The sequence below is a fragment of the Engystomops pustulosus genome, chromosome 7 (genome assembly GCF_040894005.1).
Source record: "Engystomops pustulosus chromosome 7, aEngPut4.maternal, whole genome shotgun sequence".
Classification (NCBI taxonomy): Eukaryota; Metazoa; Chordata; class Amphibia; order Anura; family Leptodactylidae; genus Engystomops; species Engystomops pustulosus.
Window position 1 is genome coordinate 74,335,667 of NC_092417.1, and position 26,767 is coordinate 74,362,433.

General features: G+C 44.4%; 1 long non-coding RNA gene across 1 annotated transcript; it reads left to right on the forward strand.

Annotated features, from left to right (window-relative positions):
* The first annotated feature begins 17,904 nt into the window (after nt 1-17,904).
* On the forward strand, nt 17,905-26,767 carry LOC140068842 (uncharacterized). The gene is made up of 3 exons (XR_011848586.1): nt 17,905-18,133; nt 20,512-20,602; nt 26,487-26,767. It is a non-coding gene; the product is annotated as an uncharacterized lncRNA (long non-coding RNA).

Below are 26,767 nucleotides of genomic sequence, written 5' to 3' on the forward strand. Positions count from 1 at the left end.
TAGGGCTGAGTCCTCTTCATACAAAGGTGGGGGATTTTGCATTTTGCAGAAAACCCCCACCGCAAATAACCATGTCCCTGCCGCCGGCAGAGTCGCCGGCGGCGTTTAAAAAACGGCTGCGCGCGGGCGCCGCCATCTTTATTGCGATCTCCGCATCCCCGAACGTCATCGGGGGGCGGCGATCGTTTGCCATGGTAGCCTCGGGTCTTCTTTTGACACAAGGCTACATGGCTTCTGCAGATTCGTTACAATGAGCCAGTGGCTCATTGTAATGAATGTGCTGCAAAAATGCCATATATTGCAATACAGTTGTATTGCAGTATATGGTAGGAGCGATCTGACCATCTAGGGTTAATGTACCCTAGATGGTCTAAAAAATAGTGAAAAAAAGAGAAAAAAAAAGTTTAAAAAAAAAAAAAAAATTAATAAAATATTAAAAGTTCAAATCACCACCCTTTCCCTAGAACGGATATAAAACATAATAAACAGTAAAAATCACAAACATATTAGGTATAGACGCTTTCCAAAATGCCCGATCTATCAAAATATAAAAGCGGTTATGGCCGGCGGTGACCTCCGAGGCAGGAAATGGCGCCCAAATGTCCGAAATGCGACTTTTACACCTTTTTACATCACATAAAAAATGAAATAAAAAATGATCAAAATGTCGCACAGACCTCAAAATGGTAGCAATGAAAACATTGCATCATTTCGCAAAAAATGACACCTCACACATATCCGTGCACCAAAGTATGAAAAAGTTATTAGCGTCAGAAGATGGCAAAATTTTTTTTTTCTTTTTCGTTTAATTTTTGAAAATGTATTAAAACACAATAAAACCTATATAAATTTGGTATCACCGCGATCGCACCGAACCAAAGAATAAAGCGGAGGTAATATTTTGAGTGCACAGTCAAAGTCGAAAAAACTGAGCCCACAAGTTTTTCCACATTTGGAATTTATTTTCAGCTTCGCAGTACACGCCATGTTAAAATAAATAACATTACGGGAAAGTAAAATTTGTTACGCACAAAATAAGCCCTCACACAGGTCTGTACACGTAAAAATAAAAAAGTTATGGATTTTTGAAGTTGGAGAGCGAGAAATGAGCGGAAAAACCCTGCGTCCTTAAGGGGTTAATAAAATCTCACCAATTAGCTATAGATGCCCCCAAATTACCTACCAGAAAAGTGCATCTCATGTGGCAAAAGAAATAAGCCCCTATAGGTCCACATTAAAAAGAAAAAAAATTATAGCCTGTACAATGTGACAATGCAAATCTGATCTGGACGGGGCTCCTTCCCTTCTATGCCCGGCCGTGCACCCATACAGCAGGAGACCACCACATATAGAGTATCGGTGTACTCGGGAGGAATTGGGTATCAAACTTTGTGGAGCCTTTTTTCATTTAATCCATCGTAAATGTTTAATTTTCCACCCAAAATGAATGCATTGTCAAAAAATAATACAATTTGCAGACTGCACCTCCATTTTGTTTTAACCCCTATAAAACACCTAAAGGGTTAACAAACTTCTTAAAAGTGGTTTTTCATACGTTGAGGGGTGTAGTTTCCATAATGGGGTAATTTATGAGTCTTGCTATTATTTAGGCCTCTCAGTGTCAATTAGAAGTTGAGCAGGTCCATCTAAATACGGGTTTTGGTGATTTTACAAAAAATGCGAAAAATGATACCTAAATTCTGAGCCTCATAACATTCTAGTAAAATATGTGGAATCTTAAAAAAACATGGCAACATAAAGCAGACATTTGGGAAATGTAAGTTAAGAATTTATTTGGGAATTTATTTGGGTAGAGAATTTAGAACGTTGAAAATAAAGAGTATTTCCAAATTTTTGCCAAATTTTGTTTTTTTTTTCATAACTAAACGCTAAAGATTTCATCCAAATTTTTAAACTAATTTGAAGTACAATGTGTCACGAGAAAACAATCTCAAAATCCCCTGGATATCTCATAGTGTTCCAAAGCTATAACCACTTATAGTGACACAGGGCAGATTTGAAAAATGGGGCCAAAAGAGGCTGAGTCCCGTAGGGGTTAATATATGTTATGCTGTTTTGATCGAAGCAGACTATAGCCAAACAGTTGCCTCAGTTTGCTGCGCATGCACCAGTTTCCAACGCATGTGCTGTGGAAATTGAAGGACGCGAACAACCGCATGTTGCGACTTCCATGTACGGGTCCTTCCATTCACATGGTTATATTGGTTGATGTCATTTTGACTATATACACTGCAGTATGCAGGATTTGTACTTTTTGGTATTTACATGAGTAGCACTTTATGTTGCCTTGTTTTAGACATAAAGTACATACATGAATTACTGCACTTTATTTGTATTTTAATGTGTGTTCACATTTTTTAATGTAAATTTCCAAGACGTCCCTCATGACGGCCCACCTGGAGGATTACCCCTTGACCTCTGCAGGGACAGGAAAAAGAGAGGTTAAGTGTCCCTCCCCCTGCATCCCTCTCCAGTGTTCTTCCTGTCCCTACACAGGTCAGGGGGAAGAGAGGGTCTCTCTCCTTCTCATCTCCTTCGACCGTTCCACAGACCGTGATGACGACTTCCGGTTTCTAAAGTCAGCAATCACTTTCATCACTTGCTGGGGTGACATAAAACTGGCAAAGGCCTTGTAAAGCATACCCCTGCCAGTGCTGGACAAGCTGCCTGCTCGCCTACTCTCCCTCGATACTTGTCCCGCCGAAGTACTCCCTCTGCCGCTAGCGCTGTCAGAAGGGAAATACTGTTTCAGCTTGTGCACCAGGGCCTGCTGGTATTCATGCATTCTCACACTCCTTTCCTCTCCAGGGATGAGAGTGGAAAGATTTTGCTTGTACCGTGGGTCCAGGAGAGTGGATACCCAGTAATCAGTGCTGGAATAAATTCTTTGAACGCGAGGGTCACGGGATAGGCAGCCTAGCATGAAATCTGCCATATGCCCCAGAGTCCCAACGTGCAAGAATTCACTCCCCTCACTGGCCTGACTGTCCATTTCCTCCTCCTCCAACTCCTCTTCTTCTGCCCATACACGCTGAACAGTGAAGGACTGAACAATGCTCCCCTCTTCTGTCTCGCCAACATTCTCCTCCTCTTCCTCCTCCACCTCCTCCGATATGCGCTGAGAAACAGACCTAAGGGTGCTTTGGATATCAACAAGGGAATCTTCTTCCCCCGTCTCTTGTGACGAGCGCAAAGCTTCCGACTTCATGCTGACCAGAGAGTTTTTCAACAGGCCAAGCAGCGGGATGGTGAGGCTGATGATGGCGGCATCGCCACTGACCATCTGTGTTGACTCCTCAAAGTTACTCAGCACCTGACAGATATCAGACATCCACGTCCACTCCTCATTGTAGACTTGAGGAAGCTGACTGACCTGACTACCAGTTCTGGTGGAAGTTGACATCTGGCAGTCTACAATCGCTCTGCGCTGCTGGTAAACTCTGCATAACATGGTTAATGTTGAATTCCACCTTGTGGGCACGTCGCACAACAGTCGGTGAGCGGGCAGTTGGAGGCCCTGAGAGTGGCAGCATTTGTGCTGGACCTCCTGAAATGCGCACAGATGCGGCGCACCTTCGTGAGCAAATCAGACAGATTGGGGTATGTCTTGAGGAAACGCTGAACTATGAGATTTAACACATGGGCCAGGCATGGCACATGTGTCAGTCTGCCGAGTTGCAGAGCTGCCACCAGGTTACGGCCGTTGTCACACACAACCATGCCTGGCTTCAGGTTCAGCGGTGCCAGCCACAGATCAGTCTGCGCCATGATGCCCTGTAATAGCTCTTGGGCGGTGTGCCTTTTATCGCCAGGCTCAGCAGTTTGAGCACCGCCTGCTGTCGCTTAGCGATGGCACTGCTGCTGTGCCTAGAGCTACCGACTGATGGCGCCATGCCCACGGATGGTAATTCGGAGGAGGAGGTGGAGGAGGGGTGGGAGGAGGAGGAGGCATAGTAGGACTTTGAGACCTGGACCGAGGTAGGCCCCGCAATCCTCAGCGTCGGCAGTATATGACCAGCCCCAGGGTCAGACTCGGTCCCAGCCTCCACCAAGTTAACCCAAAGTGCCGTCAGCGACATATAGTGGCCCTGCCTGGCAGCACTCGTCCACGTGTTTGTGGTCAGGTGGACCTTGTCAGAAACGGCAATAGTCAGGGCACGTATGATGTTCTCTGACACATGCTTGTGCAGGGCTGGGACGGCACATCGGGAAAAGTAGTGGCGGCTGGGGACTGAATACCAAGGGGCGGCCGCCGCCATGAGGTTTCAAAAGGCCTCTACCAGCCTATAGGGCAGCATCTCCAGGCTAAGCAGTTTGGAGATGTGGACGTTGAGGGCTTGGGCGTGTGGGTGGGTTGCACTACATTTCCTTTTGCACTCCAGTGTCTGGGGTATGGAGAGCTGAACGCTGGTGGATGCTGTGGAGGATCGTGGAGGCGAAGATGGGATTTTCGCACGGGAGGTGTTTGGGCCGGGGTCCTGGGCAGGGGGTGAACGGGCTTGGTGCCATTGAGTGGGGTGTTTAGCATTCATATGCCTGCGCATACTGGTGGTAGTTAAGCTGGTAGTGGTGGAACCCCTGCTGATCCTGGTTTGGCACAGGTTGCACACCACAGTCCGTCGGTCATCCGGTGTTTCTTTAAAGAACCTCTAGACTTCTGAAAATCTAGCCCTCGCCACGGGAGCTTCACTACATGAAACATTTGGCGCTGATGCACCAGCTCTGGCCCTGCCTCTCCGTCTGGCCCCACCACTGCCTCTTCCAACCTGTTCTGCTATAGATCTCGCCTCCGTCTCAGAAGCACTGTGTTCATCCGGCCTATCAACCCAGCTTGGGTCTGCCACCTCATCATCCTCCGATCCCTCAGTCTGCTCCCCCCTCGGACTTCCTGCCCTGACAACAACTTCACCACTGTCTGACAACCGTGTCTCCTCATCGTCCGACACCTCTTTACACACTTCTTCCACTACGTCAATAATGTCATCATCACCCACAGACTGTCACCCACAGATAGCTCAGCAGCAACCGGACAAGTGGTTTGTGACTGTAGGAAGGGTCCAGAAAACAGTTCCTCAGAGTATGCTGGTTCAAATGCCAAATTTTGCTGGGAGGGGGCAGACTGGGGGGGAAGGAGGCTGAGGTGGAGGAGCTGGAGGAGTGCTGATTTCAGTGACATGGGTGGACTGCGTGGAAGACTGACTGGTGGACAAATGGCTAGAAGCATTGTCCGCAATCCACGACATCACCTCCCAGTAACTTAAGACATGATGAACCTAGGGAGTGTAGCTCTGCAGCGTTCCCCTGCTCCCTCATCAGCAGGTGGTGTCTCACCCCGCCCAGGACCACGGCCTCTGACCCCTGCAGTAGTTGGACGCCCACGTCCACGCCCTCGTCCTCTACCCCTAGCCCTCGGGTTAAACATTTTCCAAATTAAAGTTTAAACTTAAATTTTTTTTTTTTTTTTAAACAAAACGATGCTATCCTATTGCTATGGATAGTTTCTAACCTACACTGACAGCACACAACTGGATTTTGTGCTGTGCCTGATGACTTTGAGTTCTAAAAAGAAATAAACGTAAAAAAAAATAAATCAGCAGACTCTGCCTAATTCAAATCAAACCCCTAATAAATTGTCCCACTTCGGTGTTTGAGGTGGATATGCGTGTCACTAAGAGCTAAACACAACGGTCGCAAGTCTCCCTGGAAATTCCTTACAATATGGTACTAGCTGCACTACTAGTGCCAGCAAGCCCAGCCACAAGCAAATAAAAAAAAATATATATAACGTTATTGTAGCCCTAAGAAGGGCTGTTGGGTTCTTGTAGAATCACTCCTGCCTAACACTATTCTAATAGAACACCCTAACGCTTTCCCTGACCAGCAGCAGCTCTCTCCCTAGCGGCATCCAGACAGAGAATGATCCGAGCAGCGCGGGCAGGGGCTAGTCTATTCCAGGGTCACCTGATCAGGCCAGCCAACCACGTGTAAGGGTACCACGTCATGCTAGGTGGAGTGCAGAGTCTCCTGGCTTGTGATTGTCTCTGTTTCTGGCCGCCAAAATTCACAACGGCGGGAGATGCCATTTTCTCGAGCGGGCGAAGTATTCGTCCGAGTAACGAGCAGTTTCGAGTACGCTAATGCTCGAACGGGCATCAAGCTCAGACGAGTATGTTCTAAATAGGACCTTTTTATTTTGTGTGTGATATATTTTTTAACACATTTGTGAATAGTAACCAGATATGTCACGGTTTTTGTTTTAGCATTGGGAGTGTAAATTCTTGATGTTGTGTATTGTGGTATATATAAATCTGCTCACTTTGTATTATTACTTTTAAATCCCTATTTGTGAGTAAACCTCCACTTGGATGGGAGTTTTATGTAAATACCTACATTATCAAGGCAATTTTAATGCACTTTTTGTTTAATAATTAGTGTTTGTCACAAAGTGAGATGAGGGTGGTCAAATGTTAATGCCAAATGCATTGCCTAATTGTCTGCTTTCAAAAATAAACATATATATATTGTAGGGGATCAACTCAAATGGCAACTTGAGTAACAGTCCAGGTAGCTGTTTTATTTCTTTCCAAAAACAGTGTAACGAAACAGAATCGCTTGCTTCAGCATTTAACAGAAAATACAGTCCATATAAACAGGCTTGACTCACAGTCCTTTGTAGGTTGTGTATCCATCCAGCAGCATAACCAGACAATGGGGGATATTTATCATACATTGGTGTTCGTGCGCCAGCGTATGATAGCCCCGCCGCTGTAAATTCGCAGCCCGATACATGAAGAGGCTTCTGCCTCTTCATGTATCGGGCTGCCAGCTGCGCAGCGCTTATCCTACGCCAGGCAGGGCCTGGCGTAGAAAAAACCGCAACCGGCGACTTTTCACGTATGAAAAGTCACCGGCAGCAGCGAGTGCGCAGGCGCGGGGACAGTAACGCCCCGCGCCGGCCCACTCCCGTCCCGCCACTCGGCCGGCCGCGCCCCCCCCCCTTCACGCCCCTTCATGCCCCTTCACGCCCCTTCACGCCCCACTGGCGTGAAGGTGGCGGATTGGGGAAAATAATCGCAAAAGCTAGCAATAAGCTAGCATTTGCGATTATTTCAGGGCCTCTGCGCCACTGGCGGTGCGCAGATAAATATGATAAATATGCCCCTATGTCACTATTGCGGATCCTTGGCTGTGTAACCCCTCCAGCTCTGCATGCAGTATAGCAGAGACTTCCAGACTGCAAACACATCCCCCAGCTCACCTGAGCTTCCTGGCTTTATCTCTCAGCCAAAACCTGGCCTGGATATGTGGGAGTAGTCACCCACCCTGCTCTTGACTACTCCAATGAAAGCCGGCCCGGATCAACTGCATTAAGCAGCTTTGCTACAACAACAATTGTCAGAAACCTAAAGGTTCCTGACTAAACATTAACCGGCTCACTTCACCGGAAAATGGGGCAAGTGTCTGCTTTCAGAAAATATGTAGTTTGCTGCTGTTTACTTTAATTCTTTTTGCTGTAATTTCGATTTTATTTCGATTTTAATTCTAAAAATTGCTCTGGCCAATAACGCAACAAAATATCCAGAACAGTCTGGCAATGAAAGGGTTAATACCCCTTGGTTGAATTCCCGGGTGAAGAAGCTTATCATATTTCTCCTGTCTATATATCTATCTGTCTAGTTTTCTATCTCCTATAATCTGACCATTTATATATCTCACTTTTTTAATCAATCTTCTATTTCTCTTCTACTATATTTATCTCTCATATCTACTATATAAATAATCTACTTTATATTCTGTATCTAGAAATCTGTATCATCTTTCAAAATAATCTTCTATCATAATAATTATAATTAATAATTGCTTTATTTATAAAATGCACACAGATTACGCAGCGCTGCACAGAGCTTGCCAAATCAGTCCCTGTCCCCATGGGGCTCACAATCTATTCAACCTACCAGTAAGTTTTTCGAGTGTGGGTGGAAACCACGTACCCGATGGAAACCCACACATACCGAGAGAACATGTAAACTCTATGCAGATGTTGACCAACGCTGCAAGGCTGTAGTGCTAACCCCTGAGCCACTGTGCTGCCCATCAATCTCCCTATCATCTATCGATCTCCTATAAACTTCTCCCATATTACAGTTTGTTTTACCATACTAAAGTGAGCCTCTTACTGACTGTGACTGGTCATAAAACAGTTTTATTTTGGGGTCCCACTTTTACTTTTGCCCAGGGCCCCACTTTGTCTAGTGCAGCTATAAAATATAATACTGAGTCTGTAATTGGGGATGTGCACTATTTGTTTAGACTGCACGGTTAAGTAACTGTCTGATTGCTTGTCCCAAGTCTCAGCACCTACAAATGAAACAGGAGGCTATAGTGTAGATGTTGCCTCTGATGTCTGAGTAACCATACTTTGGTTCAGTTGCATTTGGTTTGAGGTTCCCCATTAGAATCACTAATAATTGTGAATGTCATGGAATCTGCAGTTGGAACGTTACTCATTATTAGGAGATATTTCCCAGCACTTACAAGTCGTCAGCTGTGATTACACCACATAACGTTTTACTGCCCGCCGGTGCTTGTAACGGCAGCTCTGTATAATTATGTCTTACAAAGTCTGTGCTCATCAATCTCATTACCCATGAGGGCCAAAACGGCCATTAATGACCTCGTTTAGGGCAAGGTGTAATTCTCTGATTTGCTTGTTTACTGCATCACATAAAGTTATACAAGGAGCCAAGAACTTTGGGGGACATGGTGCCCGCAGTTTAGGCAATAAAGGAAACACTCTCTATCAAATGTGTACAATTCCCCATTAAAAAGTTTTATTGTTGTGGTTATTTATTGTTATGGTTATATTTGGGAAATCATGAATGTCTCATTGCCGTGTTACATGGGCGTCTCAGATTTCTTAGAATGCTATTATTAAACAAAATGATGATCACCTGTTGGTCATATCCTCCAAACATTAAGAGTGACAAGTAGCCTTCCCCTGGTCAGAGCAGCCATCAGATGCAGCATTCGTGTTTTGCATGGTGGTTGCTTTCATCTATTCTCCACACTTTTGGAGCTTTATTATTTCATATTCAACAAAAGCTTTTTATCCAAAATGACAGAACCAAAGCTGAGAAGCGTCAAAGAGTCTAATGTTTTCCCTTAACTTCAAAGGAAAAGCCTCATCAGTAAGCAGAGCGAGCAGTGTATCCTGCATGTGAAGACCCCTGAAGACTACACTGTGCCATGCATTAATGTCACATTCGAGGATATTAGAGGAAGGGTGGCGATAACTGCGAGGGAAGGGGGGAGGAGGTGGGAATCAATGAAATCATATTCCATATTTGTTAGAAGAGAAAAGCAAATTTCATGCTTAAATAAAAAGAATTTTATACAACAAAGAGCAAAATCTAAAACAGTCTAATATAGAATGCACAATTCAGGTGAAGGCAAGAACTAACATCCAAAAGTTTCCACGAATAATGCCACAAATGAATTGCAACAAAAATGCCAAAGGCTGGGGATTATGGGAGGTGCTGTCCACAATTGGCTTATTATAGAAACTAAGTAGAAAGTCTTAATGTACCATAGCTTATCATAGAGAATAAGATTAATGTAAGAACTCCAGTCCAAGCCATCTCACAATAGTAGTACAATGCATGATTGATGGATGGTTTCCAAGCACAGAATGTGCACCATGTCCATGAGCTTGCAGCGTGTTGAATGATTTTCTGGACATCTTCTACTTACAGTATATGTAACAAATGTGGGGGTTTACCTTACTGCTTACTGACTGCAGGAAACCCCAACATTGTAGTGTTACTTGGCACCACCAGTCCCAAAATTGTAGCACCACTTGGCACCAAGCCTCTGCTTATTACACCATTTTATATTTCTGTGCAAAACAGTAAATAAAGGGGTAAAAGATTGCTTTCCCTATTCCTGTTATGTATTCACCGTCATTTGTTAAACCTGTGTTTTATTCCCATCACTCTTTCTAACTAATAACAATACAGTAAAGTATTCCAACTGAAAATACATTGTTACCATGACGAATACAGTACAGAGAAGCCAAGCGGCTCAGGAAACACAAATATTTGAATAATAGGAATTAAGTTTGGCTTTATTTGCTGCAGAGCGGCAGAGCGGAGCGATAAAAACCTGGCGGCGCGCACACAATAGAGCCGGAACGGCCTCTCAACTTATTATATGGGACATAAAACTGTTCTCCAAGACCAGGAAGAAAGAATCCTGGAGGCAAAAATAAAGTTCTGCAGATGTTTTATTTCCCGTCTTCCTGACAGAATATGAATGCACGATAAATATTCGCTAGAGTAATATATAGCGATTATTCACAGCGGCAAGGAATAGTCTTAGATTGTACTCTACACAGAATCAGGAGCTTTCCCTTCATTGGGTGACAATAAACACTGAGCTCCAGGAGAAATACATCCTCATCCTGCTCCTGGGATTTATTGCTACTCTAAAAGTCTGTTATTTCACTTGCCACCAGCAATGGTGGAGGGACACAGGTTATCTGAGGCTTCACATGAATCTAGAGGGGGGTTTACATGCATCTAGATGGGGTATCACATGCATCTAGAGGGGGCTTTACGTGCATCTAGAGGGGGCTTCAGAAGATACATGTTCTGAAACCAGGTGCAAATGAAATTGTGTACACCAGGACAGGTTGGAATTATATCTGTGAAATGCTATATTTTTGAACAGTGAATTAGAGAATGGAGGGGGATTTAACAATGTTTCTCAGGTTCTGCCAGTCTCTAGATCAGTGATGGCGAACCTTTTGGAGACAGAGTGCCCAAATTACAACCAAAACCCACTTGTATGTTGCAAAGTGCCAACATGACAATTTAAGCAGTAACTTATTGGGTCCCCCGAAGAGGCAGAATAAGGAGACCCAGAGCAGGAGCTCCAATGACAATCCATCTCTATTACACCTTCTCGCTCCTCCTGTAGTCCTGGCAGCCAAGGATATTGCTTTAAAATAGCGCTGAGCATGGCACTTTCTCGGCTGTCTTGGACCCCAGAAGAAAGCCTTGAGTCCTATCGGGCAAACTAAGTGTTGGGGTGAAGGCCTGGGTGCTCACAGAGAGGGCTCTGAGTGCCACCTCTGGCACCCGTGCCATAGGTTCGCCACCACTGCTCTAGATGGAAACACTAGTCTTTTACTGCACCAGATTTATCACTGTGATGATGAATTCTGGTGCAGTACAAGACTGTCTGACTGTTTAGACAGAGTAAAAACACTGGGGCAGATTTACTTACCCGGTCCATTCACGATCCAGCGGTGCGTTCTCTGCGCTGGATTCGGGTCCGGCCCGGACCAGCTGCGCTGAAGTCCGCTGAAATGCCCTGAAATTCACCGGCCTATACTTGGTGAAGATAAGTGCAATTTTCGCAACACATTTTTTTTTTTTAAATGCGGCGGTTTTTCCGAATCCGTCGGGTTTTCGTTTGGACACTCCCCCCCGATTTCCGTTGCGTGCATCCCAGCGCCGATGCACCACAATCCAATCGCATGCACCAAAAACCCGGGGCAATACAGGGAAAATCGGCGCAAACCGGAAAATATTCGGGTAACACGTCGGGAAAACGCGAATCAGGCCCTTAGTAAATGACCCCCACTGTCTTAAATGCCTCGCACCCTATCGGATTTTGCCGCAATCGCAGCAAATCCGGTCACAGATACATACACAGCTTTCCTGGCGGAATTCTGGGTTGTGTTTCAAGCCTCCTCAGCTGAGACTGTGCTGCTGAACCTGCGCCAAGGGGACTTGTCTGTTGGAGAATATGTAGTTCAGTTCTGCACCCTGGCTTCTGAACTCTCCTGGAATGATGCGGCTTTGTCGCTGACCTTTAAGAAAGGACTCTCGTCTCAAGTTAAGGACGCATTGGCCGCTCGTGACCTGCCCTCTACCCTGAGTGGTCTCATCACCTTAGGCACTCAGATTGACAGGCGGTTTATGGAGGAGTTACGTCCCAAATTCGTCCTTGACGTCTACCTCGCCTGGCCCCAGCCTTCCAAAAGCCGCTCCAGCCTCCGGCCGTACCGTCTGCAGAAGAGCCTGTACAGGTGGACAGAGCCAGATTCTCCTCCCATGAACGCTCCAGACGATTTCATGAGAATCTTTGCCTGTACTGTGCCATTCCTAAACACTTCATTGGGGCTTGTCCAGTCAGTCCCCAGTGTCCGGGAAACGCCAGCACCTGGGGTTTTTGGGAGAAGCGTCCCTAGGTGTGAACACAGCTTCTTCATGCCTGACTGTTCCTGTGCTTCTCAGCTTCAGTTCCTGCACTCCAATTCAGGTTTCAGCTTTCTTGGACTCCGGCTCTGCGGGGAACTTTGTGGATGCCGCTCTGGTCTCCCAGCATGACATTCTGTCTCTCTCCATGTCTCTCTCCTGAAGCCAGTCATCTTGAACCGCTTCTCTCAACAATCTCCTCCTCCTGCTCCAGAGGCTGATTCCACAGATAGCTACGTGTTTTAGGAGGTACTGGACATGAAGACCGTGAGAGGTAAGCGTTTCTTCCTTTTTGACTGGAAGGGGTTGCCCCTCTCCATGGCGGCTCCCCATCCCCCGGTCCTCACTTACCTCTCTGCATTCCTTCTCCCGTCCCAGCTGGACAGTGCACGTATCGCTGCTTCCTAGGGTGCACTGGCACTAGCAGATTTAAAGGGCCAGCACACCACTGATTGGCGCTGCCCACTTATTTCCAATAAAGGCCGTTTTCTCCCAGCAACCCCTGCTGGATCTCAGTGCTTTAGTGCCTATGAGAAAGCTTTCCCAGCTTTCCCAGCCAGCCTTGACCTCCTGCTCCGTTCCTGACTCTGCACCTCCGTCGCCTGCCTTGAACATCTGCCTGCTCCTGAGCACAAGATTGCCTAATGTTCCTGTACCTCAACCTTGGCTGCCATCGCAGGCAAGTCACAGCTGTGGAATGACCTGGTGGCACCATCCTGCTTTGCGGCGATTCCGGTCCCAGGTATCGGCTTGTGTCATCGTCCGCAGTGGTCCAGGAGGTTCACTGAACCGAGCCGTGACATTGCCCTCTTTGGTGTGACCTAGACAGGGCCGCATCTGCCATGAGGCGAGATTAAAATCTCGCTTCAGGCGCAGATACCCGAGCTCTGATGAGGGCGGCACCCTGGGCGTCTGTAATGTGGGTTATTCAGGCGCCCATTGCCGTTCGAATCACCCACCTTGAAATTAATCGCGTCTGTTTCTTTAAGAACACAGGCGCGATTAATATACAGAGCGGAGATGGGACGGGGGCGTGGTGCGTATGCAGGCTGTGACCTAACAGTGTGCACTGCAAGCATCTCCAGCCTGCTGACAGGTTCTCCTGTCCTTCAGGCCTCCATGTGCAGCTAACAGGAGTGAGGAGCCATGATTGAAGATGGCTCTCTACGGACTTTGTGCAGGGAGACCGGAGGACAGGAGGAGCAGCAGGAGACTGCAGGTGGAGGAGCGCAGGAGTGTGCAGAGTCACTAGATCCAGCAACTCAGGTCGGGTGCCTGGTGTCACAGGTTTGCAGGCAGGAGCCTCTGAAATGCTGGCTGTAACCCCTGCTGTGCCAGAGAGCAGTAAAGAACAGAGCTCAGGTACTGACCAGAAGCAGAGGGGCTGGATGTGCTCCAATATCAGGTTGTTAACCCTTGGGACAGTAGGGACTTGTAAACTTAGCCCAAAATATTCAGGCTCTTGACCCAGAAATTTTAAATCCTCCAAAATTAAACCAGCCATCAATGGACACCACATCATGTTTCTTATTGTGGGTATGTGGGGGGGGGGGCACAGCATTTATTTTTAGAGAAACAATTAATTAATTAAATAAATAAATAAATAACCAATAGGGATAAGGAGGGGGGGCAGGGTCTGTCCCATGCTGCTCCATGCAGCGCAGGAATCCATTGCCTGCAGGTGGTGCTGGGGAGTCCTGCTTCAGTGCTGCTCCTATGGTCTGGCCTGTCACACTGCAGCCAGCTGCTCCTCTGCTGTAGGTGGCTGCCAGCAGTGCTGCAGGGGCTCTTCTACTGCTTCTGGAGCTGAGGTGAGGAACACTGGGTGCTGGGGATGCAGGGGGAGCAGGAGGGGGTGGAGGGGTCTGAAGCCTGTCATGGGCCCAAGGCGCCGCGCATGGATTGAGGGGTAGAGGGGTCTGGGGCCTAATCGAGGCCCGAGGCCTGCTGGAGGCCTGAGGCCTACCATAGGCCCGAGGCCTGTTGGGGATCATTATAGGGTAAATTCACGCATTGCTGGGGACATAAGGGGGGGAGAGGGCATGTGGGGCATCGCTGTGTTGCTTACCCTGGGAAGCGTCGGGTCCTGTGCCACGCTGTTCCGCTCTGTTCTTCTTCCTCTGCGCTGCGCCGGCTTCTGATTAGGTGAGGAGCACTGGGTAGGATGGATGGTGATGATGATGATGATGGCTGGCACTTCAGATGTGGGGGCCTCCAGGGTGCGCTGCAGGAGGGGGAGGCTGTAGCAGGGCATTGAGCCTTGCAGACCCCTCAGCTGCCTCTTTTCAGCACCTGGGCCTCCAAGGATTCCATAGTGAGGGTAGGCAAAAAGAGGGCACAGAGGGGGAGATCAAGACTTCACACCGCTCGGTCCTGAGGGCAGAAGGAAAGAGGCCCCGCCACGTGCCCCCAATGCTTTTAAACCACAGGGCGGGCCCCAATAAGCCCGCCCAATCCAGCCCCTTTTTGGGACCGCCTAAAGAAGGGGCCAATCGCCTTTTAAGCCGCCTTCTGCACCATCACCAGAAATCCCCTACAGTCCCCAGCCCCTTCTCTATGCGATTTGGGGCTAATGATGTGTGCATGGAGGCAAAACTTCCCCAAAGATTTTATAAACTCCTTACCTCAACTTTTTGCTTACCTATTGATTTTTGTTCAGCTTTGTATAGATAGGCTGAGGATACTAGTAATTACTGTATACTTCACTTGCATCAACTAATCCTCCATCTGCTACTGCTTATCTCACCTGCACAGACTGAACTAATTCAGCTACAAATGGTATTCTTCATATACTGAACTAATCTGGTATCCGCTATTGTATATTCCAGCTGTATAGCAACTATGTAGATCCATGTCCATATAGTGAACCAATTCTCTACCAAATACTGTATATTCCACCTGCATAGAATAAACTAAACCTTTATCAGCTACGAATAGTATTTTCCATTTGTAGCGACTGAACTAATCTGGTGTCCACTGTATATTTTATCGGTATAGCAGCTACAGTACACTTCATCTGCATCTTTTTATCATCTACATCAGTCTCCATACTTAACACCCGTCTTACAGACGTCCCCTAGTTACAAAGAGAGACTCTGCATGTTGGTCATTACTGTACTTTAGCCCTAGACTACAATAATCAGCTATAACAGTTATCACAGGTGTCTGCAACTAAGTGTTAGGGTGATGCCACACATGGCGTTTTAAACCCGTTTTTGGTCCCTTTTTAAGCAGTCCGTTAAAAAACCGCATGCGTTTTTTACCTTTTTTAATTAAGATAATTGGTAAAACCTGTCAAAAACGCATGTGTTTTTTAACGGACTGCTTAAAACGGACCAAAAATGGGTTCAAACGCCATGTGTGGCATCACCCTTATTGTTACTCCTGGTTCTTATGACAACCCAACATTTTTAAAATAGGGGTCGGGGGGCAGCATTTTCAATTTTCGCCTCAGGCAGCAAAAAGGCTAGAATCGGCCCTGGACCTAGAGACTATTCTTCTTCAGCGTTAGGGCCCGCTGTCTGCGTCACCAGTCCATTCCCAGATCTTGCATTACACACTACTTACAGGGAGCCTACCTGCAGATTTAACCATACAAGTATTGTTGTTCGAAAGCTGCACTTATATTACAGGATTGTAGCTGGACTTTGATATTACAGTAGATAAAAGTGGATGCAAAGTAGTGTCATTAATAACAAAAAATACAGGAATACCCCCTGACAGTATACAGTATAATGTTTCATGAAATAAGCCAGCCAGTAATTTGTTCAAATTTAGATAAAAGTGTCTAGCCAAATTATCAAAGTTACCACAAAGCATCAATCTGCCTGTTCTGCTGTCTATGGTTTGGTAATTCTTCTGCAGTGTCACATCAGAATTACTGGAACATACTTGCATTCTTGTCGTTCTTGGCTAGTGTCAAAAGGTGTTATATACTGAACGTTCCTCCCATCATGCATCAGTATGAATTTAATATTTTGCATGGGGATTTACCTGAAAAATAAGTACTGCTCCTCCCCTTATTATAATACACAGTGTTGATGAATAACACACATCACAGTATATAACTCCATTAATGTGAACTTTATTCTGGACCGTCTCAATATCTTATGTTAAAGGAAATCAACCAGTATGAAAAAGTTTTAAAAAATCACTGAAGATACTCACTTAAGCTCCTCTTCATCTTGATCCTGGTGGTGGTCTTTGCTCGTCTTGACACGTCAGGATCACCTAAAAAAGAGACTTATAAAAAGTAGACCACAGCGTGGAGACTAGATTTCCGGCACTCTGGGCTGCTAATTTTGTGCGCCTCTCGCACCTCCCTCTCCCATTCTGGAGATTATGTCATGCAGGGTTAGTGCATAATTAGCAGCCCAGAGCACCGGTCATCTAGTCCACGTGCTCCAGCCTGCTTTTTATAAGTCTCTTCCTAGGTGACTAGAAGACCACAGCTGGGATCAAGATAAAGAGGAGTGTAGGTGAGTATTTCCAGTTTGTTTTTTACTTTTTCATACTGGTTGATTTCCTTTAAGGTCATGGTCCTGTGCGAATAATGTGAAGCCTGGTGTGAGTTGGAGAGATCTTTCAGTGTTTGCAGGAAATTCCCCATACTCCTGCTTGTCAGGGGATGTCAGGGACAGACATGGATCTGTTCTGTGATGCCCCTGGTTGGTGGACAGTTTTCAGGGGTGACTTTAGAGGCTCCATCCTTTATGCACACAGTAATGAGATATGGCTTGTAGATATTTTCTTGTTTGTTTTGTGCATTTTCTGTGAAGGTCACGAGAAGGAACAAGCCCCTCGCTGATCCAGGCATCTGTCCGTGGAAGTCTCATCAGTTCTCCAGGAGCCAAATGTCCCTGAGCAACGCGACTGCAAATAAAAACCTGAGAGCGGAACTAATATGACAGCAAAATGAAGCCTATTTAAATGAACAATACGTCCCGTGTCTAGGGGGGTCAAGGGTACAGCTCCATATAACCCATGTATACTAGAGATGCTGTGACTGTGTTTATATTCTCCAATATTTTTAAGATCTCTGCTTGTTGGTGTTAACATATTCACATTGTGACCTATTCCTGGTATTACAGTTGCATCCATTATAAACAATTCTTTGTGAGCTAAGTAGTCAGGTAAATATTTTACCTGTCCTGAAACATTGTAATAAACAAACAGGCAGGGCCATTGTGTTGCTACTAATGTGTTTCTGCATACAAACCCTAGGGACTAGTGTGGGATCTTTTAATGTTAACTAAATTGATTTTCATCCACTGACAGTAAGTAAAGGTCTCGAACATGGTGAGGAATCATAACAAAAATTCTATTGAAAAGTAGAATTTGTCATTTTTATTAAATATTTAATTAGGATTTATTCTCACAAGACCTAATAAGTGAGCCGTATATTCACGTGTGTACAATGATGATGTATGGCAAGTGGAATGCGGTTCACTCACCTTGTAGAACAACTCATCAGCCCCATGATCCCTGTAACATGTTGCATGCAATATTCTTATACTGCCAGTTATGGTGTAAGTATCTGTGAATATAACCGCTGGCTTTGCCTTTAAATGCAGCAGCAGGAAAAGAGCAGATTCATTTGGCACCTAAGCAGCCGATTAATATTTATGCCTTTCTCTGACATTGTTGTCACAGGCACTGTTCCTCCGTCGCTCAGAGAGCAGCACAAGGAGATTGGGAAAAGTGTCACTGTGAGGGGGAAGACGTTGAATATCACAGCCTATTACAGACAAATTGTAATGTACTGGAGGAGATCACGCCGCCCGCCACTCCAGCTCATCTCCATGTGTGTATTGGGACATCAGGAGAAGCACTTGAAATGAACGCACTAAGTAAGATGTGGAATTGGGGTCCAAGTGTGGGAAGAGGGGGCTGCAAGAATCAGGGCTGTATCTAGTAGACGAAATCAGTGGTAGACACTGATAATCCAACCTTCGCCCTAATGTTTTCCTGTGTGATACTGTCTGTGTGACACTGTATCTAAATATACATGTGATACTGTCTGCTGAGCCACTGTATCTAAATATACATGTGATACTGTCTGCTGAGCCACTGTATCTAAATACACATGTGATACTGTCTGCTGAGCCACTGCATCTAAATATACGTGTGATACTGTCTGTTGAGCCACTGTATCGAAATATACATGTGATACTGTCTGCTGAGCCACTGTATCTAAATATACATGTGATACTGTCTGCTGAGCCACTGTATCTAAATATACATGTGATACTGTCTGCTGAGCCACTGTATCGAAATATACATGTGATACTGTCTGCTGAGCCACTGTATATAAATATACATGTGATACTGTCTGCTGAGCCACTGTATCTAAATATACATGTGATACTGTCTGCTGAGCCACTGTATATAAATATACATGTGATACTGTCTGCTGAGCCACTGTATCTAAATATACATGTGATACTGTCTGCTGAGCCACTGTATCTAAATATACATGTGATACTGTCTGCTGAGCCACTGTATATAAATATACATGTGATACTGTCTGCTGAGCCACTGTATCTAAATATACATGTGATACTGTCTGCTGAGCCACTGTATATAAATATACATGTGATACTGTCTGCTGAGCCACTGTATCTAAATATACATGTGATACTGTCTGCTGAGCCACTGTATATAAATATACATGTGATACTGTCTGCTGAGCCACTGTATCTAAATATACATGTGATACTGTCTGCTGAGCCACTGTATCTAAATATACATGTGATACTGTCTGCTGAGCCACTGTATCTAAATATACATGTGATACTGTCTGCTGAGCCACTGTATATAAATATACATGTGATACTGTCTGCTGAGCCACTATATTTAAGACTAGAATATGCAGAGAGGCTCGTTCTCACATGTATCACACTGCTGAAGAGAAGCCTACAGCCAAGATATTAGGATTAGAATTAGAGATGAGCGAGTATACTCGTCCGAGCTTGATGCTCGTTCGAGTATTAAGGTACTCGAAACGGCTCGTTGCTCGGACGAGTATTTCCCCTGCTCGAGATCGAGCATTTAATTAAACAAACACAATGAAGAACAATGAAGAATAGAATAAAAACAGTGAACACAGGATCATTTAAGTGAAGAACACAGTGAAGAATAGATTACAGATGTTCGGCACATCTGCTTACTTGTCGGAAGATACACGCGGAACGGCAGCGGGGAGACATCGCACAGCAGGGAGACATCTGGCGCAGCAGAGACACATCTGGCGCAGCAGAGACACATCGGGCGCAGCAGGGAGACATCGGGCGCAGCAGGGAGACATCGGGCGCAGCAGGGAGACATCGCGCGCAGCAGGGAGACATCGGGCACCAGGGAGACATCGGGCAGCAGGGAGACATCGGGGAGACTTCAGTGGAAGAAGAGGAGCGGATCCCGGGACAGCGTATCTCCTCTCCCGACAAGTAAGCAGATGTGCCGAACATCTGTAATCTATTCTTCACTGTGTTTTTCACTTAAATTATCCTGTGTTCACTGTTTTTATTCTATTCTTCACTGTTCTTCACATCTGATAACTTGTCGGGAGATAATATACGCGCGGAACAGTGAAGAATAGATCGCAGATGTTTGCATACATCTGATAACTTATCAGAAGACATTCTTTTTCAATTAAATAACACATTTTATTCCCGAACCATGGTCCCTTTGAAAAATGCTCGAGTCTCCCATTGACTTCAATGGGGCTCGTTATTCGAGACGAGCACTCGAGCATCTGGAAAAGTTCGTCTCGTATAACGAGCACCCGAGCATTTTAGTGCTCGCTCATCTCTAATTAGAATATAAGGTCGGATGTAGTTTCTTTCACCAAGAAGATCTCATGGCAGCACAAGCCCTACTCAATAAATGAAATAAAACAAAAGACAACAAAGCTCTTTTGGATGAATAATGGCCGTGGTGTTTATTAAAGAGTTACATAAAATTAATCCATTAAATAATTTATTAAATAAATAAATTCATTAATAATAAATAATTAAGCATTAGACACGCAGAATAACTTCAATTTTATTAATCAAAACCCAGTCCACCCAGCATTGCTGGGTGACAATGCCCAACTAACAAACACCACGACAGATCTAACAACCAAATTAAGGGAGGGAGGGAGGGTGGGTCTCTTCTCTTCTTAACAAGTGACATCTTCTGGCAATCGCCACCCGGCAACCGCCGTTTAAATACTTTTTCTCCTCAGCGCTGCAGCCAATCAATGAGATGCCGACATTTATTTGCCCAGAAACCAGGAATATTCCAGAACGAATCTACCAACTCACATACAACCAAAGGTAAGTCAGATCATACCAAAAACGCCAAAAGGCAACTAACCAAATTCAACCTAAATATGTAATTCAATAATTAAAATTTCAACAGAGAGGGCTGTGCGGCTATGTGTCCCCCAGATTATACAATCCTGGGGGGCCCTTTTTCAATCCTTATACCACCCTTGTATTTCATATCATTTTCCCAGAATCCCCAGTGAAGCATGCATGGCTTTTTATCCTCAGATGTTTACAGTATATGAGCCCATAGAAATACATGGAGCCATGAGCAAGCTGCAAAAAACAGTATCTTTTATAATTTATCAGTATCATGTAAACCTGGCATAGAGCCACCTGTGATTGGAGACTGTGGTAACTACATATGGTTATGATGGTACCTGAAATAGCCACATGGTTTTTGCAACATCTGTGGCTGGAAGATACTATTGAGGGCATTGGTCGCCAATACTATTGTGGACCTATACTGTTATGGGCCACACGATTACACATGCTGGATTTCACTGCTGCAGTCGCGGCCGATGGAAGGTGACCTGAACTCAGCTACTCAGCACAGGCTCCGGTTATATGAGCCTTTACTCCGGCAGGGGGCAGCACCAAAGAAGAGCCCATCTAGATTCCAGGATCTGTTTATAGGAACAGCAGGGGATGAATATGCGAGTGTAATATGTTCACTGCTAACTGGTGTCCCAGATTTTAAAAAATCTAATTAAATAAACAAAAGAAATTCAATTCTTTTAAAAAGTTACCTTCCACTTTCCACCACCACCCAAAAAATATCAGTATCTGTCGTAGCCTAGTCTGGGGGTCAGCCATAGTCTCGTCTGATCGGTTCACTACATCAGTGATTGTTTGGTGTGGGGTGTCAGCTATTCTGATCTGGGGGAAAGGGCAGTAGCATAATCTGGTCTATAGCCTGTAGTTTCTGAAGAGACAGAGGAAGGTCAAGCACCCCTTGCTTAATGCAAGATTGCTATAGTCAATTTAAAATTATTTGTATTACTGAAAATTTCATACTCCTAAAAATATTCCTTGAAAACGATGAGAGGATCATTATAAATCTTCTGGAAAAATGTTAGTGTGGCCTTTGCTTAGAGATTTGCAGCAATGAGTTTATTTCTGTTCTTTACCTGTTAACCCTATATCAAAAGTACATGATAGATTATTATGAAGTTCCTCAAGATGATGGGAAGTGGCAGCCCCTACTGTGCAGCCATTTTGGCTAATGGCTGCCATACTGTTCTTTTAATCCCCACTGATGGCACATACATAGTATTCCACAAATTACGGTAACAGCTGCAAGGATTCTAAAGCTGGCAGGACACTAATCTCCGTGCCATTACAAAGACATGGCTCTAATGTGCCAGGTTTTCCCAAGGGCTCAAGAAATATAGAAAACCATGACACCGTGTAAATTTGTGTAACTGTAAAATGGTGTAAAGTTAGATTGAGGCACCAAAATCAAATACAGAAAAAGAGTTGTCTTTATACAACGGGCTTTATTAAAAGCTAATATGGGGTTCCAGACTGAAGATAATCCTACAAAAAATTATGAATATGTCTGAAGACCCAAAATAGCACATACTGTATATATTTACTGTAACATACTTATCCCGAGTGCATGGGTCTAGGCTTGGAATGAAGCTTCAGGATTGGCTTCATGAACCAAGAGAAAGATATAAACATTGGTACTCCCTGGAACAGGATCTCAACATTTGTTACTCCTTGGTAACCATGTCTACACCCTCTATACTCTCTGAGGACCAGGTCTCAAGAGTTAAAGCTTATAACATTCTGTCCACCAGAAGTCACCACTAGATGGAGATGTAGAGTTTATTAAAGGCCAATTTGTTATTGCTTAAAGGGGTATTCCAGGAATCAGCATAATTCATATACAAGTGGGCACTCAAAATATAAGCTAATGTGTAATTAGTTGTTATTTAAAATGTTGCTCCCCTTAGCAGAAAATGTTGGTGACATAGACTGTAATGAAGAATTAAAATGCTACCGGCCCTTTAATCAGTCCGTTAATTTCCTCCGCGCGGTCCGTCGCAGAAAAGAAGATGGCCGCTGGTCACATGTCCACATCACATGTCCTGCACCTGCCTGGGCAGGGTCATGTGATCACCACTAAGTTTGGCTGTAGTCGGTTGGTTGCAGTGCATCCAGTATGATCAGTGTTGTGGTGATGGCAGTTACACATCATTACTATGGTAACAGAGCAATAAAACCTGTTACATCATCACTGTTAGCAGAGCATAAGTGGTAGGAGGAGTTACTGAGAACTAAAGGATCATGGAACTTGTAGTTTCCAGTGGCGGCCATCTTAGTGATAACTCCATCTACTTTAGAGAGGCCATAAATTTTGTAAATCATAAAATCATATTATTTTAGCTCCGTTTTGTGACTAATGACATTGAGTATTGTTACATTCATTTATTTATAGCATCATGGGTTTTTGTGTCAGACGTTCATATTCCCGGAATACCCCTTTAATGTACCACTAGAGTTCCTTTATCCGGAGGTCTGATGCTGTGAGGTCTGTGAAATACAGACAATAAAATGAGCGGTGACAAAAGGCCCAAATTGATCATGCCACATCTATCCAATATGATAAATATCCTGGCATTAGCAAATTTTTATGGTAAAAAAGTCAATGGGGCACATTCACTAAGGGTCTGAACACCACATTTTCGTCGGGTTTTGCATTTTTTTTCAGATTTGCCCTGAATTGCCCCGGGTTTTTGGCACATGCGATTGGATTGTGCCGCGTCGGCGCCAGCTTGTAGGGGGGGCGTGGACATCAGGCAACCTGACTGATTTGGACAAACCGTGGAATTTAAAAACCAAATTGTGTCGCAAGATCAGCACTCACATGCACCGGGAAGAAGATGGTGATCTCCGGCAGACCTCAGCGGGGGAAGCGACACATGCAGGAAATTTGACGCATTATATTAGTGAATCGCGGCAGACCCGAATCCTCGTCAGGCATTCTGGATCGGCGGCGTCAACGGGACGGGTAACTAAATGTGCCCCAATATGTGCACTGCATAGTCTACCGTCTAAGGTTCTCTAGGATGCCAATGAACTAAACACTATAAAAGTATCCAATCCTAAAGACCATGAACAACCCTAAATTAAATGACAGATCAACAATTAAGTAACTTTGACGCATCAGGAGGGGTTGATTCCCTAGTGTTAGTAATGTTAACTGGGAATCTATACTGGGTGCAGTTATAAGTTAGGTTTTGTGACTTGTATCTAATACCCTGATGTGTGGACTGACCAAAGGCCCCTGATAATTTTATTGAAAGGGGAACATGGTAACACAATCCCCTAAGATGGTTCTCAAGGGTTCATTGACAAGGAGGATTGTATGTTGGCATTGAAAGGGTTAATGTTATTATGAGGTAATTTTTATGTTCTGTGTTTCCCGCTTTTTCCATGAGGTACTTTTGTGCACTTTTCTGCCACATGTTTGTTCCACAGATACTGCCTGCTGATTCACTAAAGGTGAAGGTCAGCTGTGATTGGTAAACAGCTGGATCTATGGCAGCATTGTAACCAGGCAAACTATTGGAGGCAGCCAGCTGATTGGCAGCTGGATACAGTAACTTACCCATAAATGAAGCTGTCAGCAGGGTGTCTGGGCCAGTTTGAAGAAGAATCCAGTTGCAACGCCCTACCCAGCCCGCCCCAATTTATTATTTCTTCTGACCGTCACAGTGCTTATTAGTGGGGGTTTTGTCTCCCATCTCATGCTGGGGAGACTAAGTTATATAATATTGTTATGTTGTTAATCTGTAGTTTTGAATTATTCTGTTTATTTATTTAATAAAATTATTGATTTAATTATTTATTTTGGTAACCCAATAATAAAGCATTGGGGCCAATTTTGAATCCAACATGGTTTATGGTGTCTTTGTTTATTGTGGAATTATTATGTATATATGTTACCATGTGGGGGTTGGGCACTAACATGTTGAATCACCTGAGCGCTCTAGTTTTATCAATGCACTAGTTACTGGAAGTGATGTCTATGACAGTTTAGCAGCATTCATCACACACAGGAATCTGTTTACATAAGGATTCTCTGGTATCTGTACCTGGTTTGTGTTAATGGTTTGAGTGATGCTGAAATATTATCTTCCACCTGAAAGACACCAGACTTGAAGCCACTCATAGCAGAGTAAACACAAGAAATTGGCGCGATATGTTTTTCTTAATGAGTTTCCTCAGGAGCTGAGTCAATCAAGTTGAATGGAAAAATTTCCAGAATTAAAGGGACATTAACCCCTGGTCTAGACACCTCACCACCTCTAGAAACCCTGGAAGTGGTTTTCATCCAGGATTTCTCTGTACTTGGAAACATTCATATTTCCTTCAATTGCAACCAGTCAACCTGTCACCCCATAATATGATGCTGCCACCACCATGTGTCACTGTTGGGATTGTATTTGTCAGTCGATCAGCAGTGCCTGGATTTCTCCACACATAATGAACACCAAAAAGTTCAGATCTCATCAGATCTGAGAATCTTATTTCCCATAGTCTGGGAGTCCTTCATGTGTTTTTGCTGATTGTATGCAGCTTTCATATGTCTTGCACTGAGGAGAGGCTTCCGTCAGCACACTCTGCCATAAAGCCCCGACTGGTGGTGGCTGCAGTGATAGTTGACTTTGTGAAACTTTCGCGCATCTCCCTACTGCATCTCTGGAGCTCAGCAACAGTGATCTTGGGGTTCTTCTTTACCTCTCTCACCAAGGGTCTTTTCCCACGATTGCTTGGCTGGATGGCCAGGTAGTGGAAGAGTTGTGGTCATTCCAAAATTCTTCCGTTTAAGGATTATGGAGACCGCTGTGATCTTAGGAACCTTGAGTGCTGCATAAATTCTTTTGTAACCTTGGCCAGATCTGTGCCTTGCCTCAATTGTGTCTCTGAGTTCCTTGGGCAGTTGCTTAGACCTCATGATTCTCCTGTGTTCTGACATGCACTGTGAGCTGTGAGGTCTTATGTGTGTTCCTTTAAAGTAGTAGAACTATCTCAAGGAGGATCAGAAGGAAATTTACAGCATATGAGTTAAATATGAGTGCCACAGCAAAGGGTCTAAATACTTATTTAATATTTTAGTTTTCTTGTTTAATATATTAGCAGAAATATCTAAATTTAATTTTGTACTGTCAAGATGGCATGCAGAGTATACATTAATGAGAAAAAAATCACTTATTTGGTCTTACCAATTGGTTGCAATAAAACAAAGTGTGAAAAATTTAAAGGGGTCTGACTACTTTCTGTACCCACTATACACAACCTTCCTTTGGAGTTTTTTTAAGCAGACAAATTCTGGAAAATCCACTTAATAATAATTCCTTTATTAATATAGCGCACACAGATTACACAGCTCTGCACAGAGCTTGCCAAATCAATCCCTGTCCCCAATGGGGCTCACAATCACTTTTCATAGTAGTGGACGAAGAAAACAGAATTGAAAGAAATCGACAATAAGGAAATTGAATTAGTTTAGAATATATATATATTTACCAATGTAACAGTAAAATAAAATAAATGATAAAAAGTGATCCATTCCTTTAAAAAATAAAATGTGTAATAAAGTGTGTGAAACTCTGCTACCATCTGGTGGACAAATCTGAATATTACTCTTCCATCTCTGTAGTCCAGTTGATAGGTAGGCATAGAAACGAAAAATCCAGAATGAGCACGGAACAGAACAAGGAAAAATAAAATGGTTTCTGATGAGGGGAATGAACATTGCAGCCTGAAAATAAGCTGTTGGAACATTATGTGTAACTTCTGCTTCCGTTAATGTGACAACAACGGTTCCATTCTGAGTTCAGGAGGAAATTTTCTGTTTTGTTATTTTTTTTTCTTTTAGAAAATGAACACTGAGAATCCCGAGAAGCAGCTGTTCCTGGCCCATTGTAGCCGAGTGTAATGAGTAAGCAGCTGCCAGGACAACATTATCTCATAGAAAACGGCGCCATTCATTTCTGCTCGTGCTTCTTCGTAATGACATGAGCCGTTTGTACAGAGGTTTTCACCAGCGCTCCTATCACAATTAAACTAGTTGGATTTAATTCTCACAGATGACAACGTTGCAGATTTAAGGTTATGTGCCACCCCTGCCACCAATTGGGGTACATTTGTTAGGACTTG